This window comes from Mus pahari, chromosome 6, assembly GCF_900095145.1.
Source record: "Mus pahari chromosome 6, PAHARI_EIJ_v1.1, whole genome shotgun sequence".
NCBI classification, from domain to species: domain Eukaryota; kingdom Metazoa; phylum Chordata; class Mammalia; order Rodentia; family Muridae; genus Mus; species Mus pahari.
The window spans coordinates 6,714,536-6,719,984 of NC_034595.1; the positions used below are offsets into that span (position 1 = coordinate 6,714,536).

At 40.2% G+C, this 5,449-nt stretch overlaps 1 protein-coding gene across 1 annotated transcript in view; it reads left to right on the forward strand.

The window, feature by feature from the left end:
• The first annotated feature begins 1,119 nt into the window (after window positions 1–1,119).
• Window positions 1,120–5,449, forward strand: part of LOC110323767 (E3 ubiquitin-protein ligase Topors-like) — a 15,163-nt gene continuing 10,833 nt past the window's right edge. Inside the window, exon 1 of the mRNA XM_021201127.2 lies at window positions 1,120–1,178. The gene's annotated coding sequence lies outside the window, so the exon portion shown is untranslated. The remainder of the gene's footprint in view (window positions 1,179–5,449) is intronic.

Genomic DNA, 5,449 nt, shown 5'->3' on the forward strand with positions numbered 1-5,449 from the left:
AAAACCAAAAAAAAAAAAAAAAAAAAAAAAAAAAGAAGAATGGGGAGCTAACTATACATGTACACATGAAGGCTTAGTGTAATGACAGAAATGCTCTGAAAATGAATTGTGCTCAGAAATGGTAGACTTGTACTTATTGAAAATAATCATGTTAGACTATATTTTAGTAGACTGTATTTTCTACAAACGTGGGGGCTTTTAAGTTTTAAAATACTTACAATAAATGCACACCATGTTCTGTTTTTAAAGAGTTCGTAATCTGAAGTTGGAGATATGCAAACAAGTCTGTAATTACCCTCTTGTCACAGTGTCACCTGCCAGTGTGGCATCTGGTCACTGCCACACACTGTCCCGGGCACTGCACAGTGCTAGTCTTCTCCTTCATCGTGGAGACCCTCCCCCCTGCATGCAGATGAGCGTGCAGACCACTGGAAACCATCCATTCGTTACACGGTGGAGCTGGAATTCAAATCTGGAGCTTGTGGGCAGCAGACTCCTCTGATTTTACATCTATTTGTCTCTATTTAGTTTTATGTCATAAATATGTTCCCTTCATTCAAAGAAACTGTTCATATAATCTTCAGAATTCCAGACATATTATTGCAGTTTATTAGTTATTACAAATTATTTTATTTTCGAACCCTCTTGTCCTTTTTTATCTTTTTCTTTAGCTATCATATATATATATATATATATATATATATATATATATATATATATATATATCTTGCTGATTCTACTTACTTTTGTGCATATGTATATGATTTTAGGGCTGACAGCTTGGTATTAGATCAACAATTAGAGGGATCATTTTTAAGGGAAGACTCATTCTTCCTCTCTCCAATGTCATTAATAACCTGTAGCTCTTTATCTAGGTGTGGGGCCTTGCCCTCTCTTCTGAGAGGTTCCCTGAGTCCCAGTGTAGTTGTTCTGTTATAGATTTATTAGTTGAGGCTAGGCACCTCATTGTCAGTTGTTCCTGCATCTTTGATCAGTTGTGGTTGGCTCTGATGGTCTCCATCTGCTGGAAAATGACGCTTCACTCATGAGAGGAGGAAGCTACAGGTCTCTGAGAGGACAAACATAAGTATTTGGAATGCAGTTAGCAGTTAAACTGACTTTTGAAGGTTCTAGGAGCACGTCGGACTTCTCAGTGGTCATAACCATAAAAATACAAGGTACTAGGACTTCCTACAACAGCAACTTTTCCAGAAATAATTTCTTCTCTTTTTATTAACTAATTATTTTATTTATTTACATCTAAAATGTTGCCCCCTTCCTGCCCCCCCTTACAGATGGATCCCTGGGAGCTCCCAGAGACATCAAGCAAATAGTATACAGAAATGATTTTCAAAGGAGCTGTGAACTATGTACTAAAAATCGACTAAGAATTTACTAAACCATGAAAGTTAGCAAATGTTATACACAGATGAGACAAAGCGGAGAATTCATTTATTATTTCATGTGGCTTAATGTTGGCACTTCCTTTTTGCTATATAATTTTTTTCTATAAGTTATCTGGTACAGATCATCAAAATATGACTCTTTGTACCTGTGTACTAAGCGGAATCTCATGGCCAGTCTCCTGGGAATCCACACTGCAATGACATTGTCTTAGTTTCCATCTGAGTCAAAGAGGCAGATGGGAATGCAAAGGACCTGAGGATAGTAGGCCCACGTCCTGAGTCCAATCTAACTCAGTCGGGATTACTTGATGGAGGTGGCCTTGCATGCAGGCATATGGCCCCATCCTGCACAGTACTAAAGGAATGAATCTGCTAAAGGCTGGCATTTAGCTTTCCTCTCAATGACTTGGGTCAGGGATCTGTTTTCTGATAATATCCTCTTCCCTGGTAATCATTTTACAATGTTATCTCTAGTTTCTTTATCCACTCTTCCACCCCACTTGTCCCATTTCAGAGTTCATGTCTATGGTCATCTCACCCATACCTCTGTGCTCCTTCCTATGCACTACTTTATTTCTTTTATGTAAAATCTTGGTTTCCTTGCTCTTCTTCTTGGGTTGCAAAGAAAGTTTGTAAAGCTACCAACTTGCATGTAAGCTGGCCACTTTAAGCTTTCCTGTAGTCTTAGTTGTATAGAATCGTTGCATGAATAGTGCTAGTCCAGTGAAACATGCACAGGAAAGTGTGTTGAATTTTCCCTTTTAGTCAAGAGCTTCTCTTACTTTTTATCATTTTTTTGAGCAGATTTCATAGCACTTCTGATTATTAAAATTCAGTTCATGTATATACTTTTTCACAATTCTAGTGGGTTTCTTAGTGATAAGAGTAAAATAAGTCAACTAAGTGTGTGAATGTGAGAGATACAGCAACACAAGGAGATTAGTCTTTTACAGGTAAAAGGCATTCAAAATGGTCCAAAATAAATCGTGTCATGGTCTAGCTTTCTGTATGAGATTGATAAGAGTATCCTCAGAGGAGAATAATCTTTTGAAAGGCCACAATCAAGTAGATTAATAACAGTAGGTGCTGGTCATAATCTAGAACAGGGTTTTGAAATATTTTCTGCAAAGTGGTAAATAGCAATATTTTCAAACTTGCAATTTATATATTAGTATAGCAGCTACTGGACTCTAGGCTCATCACAAGAACGCAGAATAGAAACAAGCAAAAAACTGGGTGTGACTTCACTCCCAATAAGCTTTGTTTTCCAAAATTAGTTCACTGGCTTTGAACTGAATTATTGTGTGACAGAAATATTAAGAAAAGGAAAGGAACTTTTGAAGGAATATGCAGAAGCAGTAAACTAAATGTATGCCGATTATATTCAAGTTGTGTTCAGGAAGGGGAGGTTTAGCCATTCAAATTGATGGAGGGATGGGACCATGATTTCTATGACATTGAAATATTTGCTTTCCATTTGACTCTTTGACCATGAAAAATATTGGCTATGCCATTTCCATTTTTAGCAATGCTTGAGAAATATATGGCTTGGGAAGAAAATAAATTCTTTGGGGAAAGTGAGGCAAACTCCTTCTTGAACAGAGGCAGCACGGGCCCAGGGAATATGTCTGTGATAGAGCAGACCAGCCTTGGTCATCTGGGAGAAAGAACACTTACGGATATGGACCCTGATTCTCAGGCTTCTACATTCCTAGGCCAATGAGGCTTCTGTTGTATCTACTTGCATGCTGAGATGGCTATTCATAAGCAATCAAGTGATTGCAGGAAGTGTGGATTATGTGCAAGCCATGCTTAACTCCATGGGCATTGGGGTGGTCATATGAGAGGAGAGTTCACTGGCCTCCATATTTCATAGGAGTCACTCTCTTCTCTTCCATCCATTTTCTTAACAATGCATCTCCTGGCGCTATTTATGATGCTGCAGTGGTAGAGCCTGATTGAAATGTGGATGCATGCTTGGCTTGAAATGACTGCTAGTACACTCTGAGCAATTGTGATAGATAGGTTTTGTGTTTCTCCCGGTGCCTCTCCATGTAAATTGATGACTGTTGCCCAGGGGAATGAGCTGGGCCTGAAAACACAAAGAGAGATTAGTTTAAGTGTGACAAGGCCATCATCTATAACGAGGGGCATATATCACTGTCGAGTAAGAGAGCTGTGGTGCCAGGAAGACCCCTACTGCATATGGGAGGTCTCTGACTCCATGACTGACTGTCTAAGCCTTCTTAGCTCAACTGAACTTGTTCCCTCCAAAAAACACTCTTTATTCAAATACGACAAAATAATTACTACTACCATTTGGCTTTGAATGGCTCAATTATGGCTGCAGTCACTTGTGCTAGTAATTACTAAAATTATGGTTTGGGCCTAAGGCCAGTTCTATCTTTCTGCTCTTCCCCGTGGAAGCAAGGAAAGACATTTTATGGGAAAATAGATGATTTCCAGAGCCAGGTTGTAACAATTCATTTTAAATGACCTCAGTCAATTAGAAAATAAAATGAAACAGCCTGGCTGAGAACAAGGTTGGACTTTTTTTTTTTTTTTTTTAATGCTCTTTAAGAAGTCTGGCACCCTATGATGGTGATCCTTGAATAATTCTAGTCTGCAAGAATGCAGAACAGCCTGTGTTTTCCACTTATAGACTTGTCATTATGCTAACCCTGTTAGAACTTCTCATTAGTTGGTTGTTATTTGATCCATGATACTTTGATTTTCCTAGAGCAGATATTCTGGATTCTTAACATAGCCTTCTGGAAATAAGAACACACTGGGAATGTTTGTAGGTTTAGGGGCTTTCTCCATGTTTTATTTCTAAAAGTCCTCAGTAAACAGGAGATGATACTTACTCGTGTAAAGAACACAGACAACCAGAGAGGCTTCCTCCAGTGGCAGATGGGAACAGATGCAAAGATCCACAGCCCAGCCATCACGTAGAGTTGAAATTGGAGTTCTTCATCAAATCACATCCCCTCAGAGCTCAGGGAATTCAGCAGAATAGGACCTGGGAAGATTGTAAGAGCCAGAGGAGATAGAGGACACCAGGGGAATGGGGAACTCTGAATCCACTAACCAAGGCACACAGGAGGTCACAGAGATTAGCAGCAAGCACAGGGCCCACCCAGGCTTACAGCTGGTCCTCCGTATACACTGTAGCCATCAGCTTAGCATTTATATGGAACTCCTGACTATGAAAAGGGGGGGCTTTGACTTGATCTCTGCTCTTGGGACCCCTTTCCTCCTCTTAGGTAGCTGTGTCCAACTCCGATACACATTTTCCTTTTGCTTCACCTTCTTATGTTTTATTTGTCATGTTTGGCTGTCACCTCCTAGAAGCCTGTTCTTTTCCAATGAGAGACAGAACGGGGGTGGATCCAGAGGGAAGGGGAGGTATAGAGGAACTGGGAGGAGAAGAGGGGAGGGAAAACTAAAACCAGGACACAGTGTATAGGAAAAACTGTACCTTCAATTTAAAAAAGAGAGAGAAAAGAACATAGATGACTCTCAAATTCTGGTAGTTAGTTTTCTCTAAAATAGCTTTGGTTAATTAAGTCAGTTAATACTTCGGATTTCTTAATCTTGAAGTGGGAATTCACACAAGAAATATTTGTCTTGGAGTGTTGGTGAGCCTCAAATAAAGAACCAGAAAGGAAACAAATCAAAGTGCAACAAATCGAAAATAGCTAAAAGCAGGGTCTGGTGGGTAGACTTCTGTTGTCTACCCGATACATACCAGAGTCACCTGGGAGGAGGGAACCGCAACTGAGTAGATGCGTTGATTAGATTGGGCTGTGGGTATGGCTGTGGAATATTTATTGTTTGCTAATTGATGTGGGAGGGTCCAGCCCACTGTGGGCAGTGTCATCCTTAGGTACCTCCTATATACTAAAGCAGATTGAGCAGAGGCCAAATAGAACACACCAGTATGTAGTTTTCTGCTGTGGTTCCTGCCTCCCTCTGCCTCTGCCTCTGCCTCTGCCTCTGCCTCTGCCTCTGCCTCTGCCTCTGCCTCTGCCTCTGCCTCT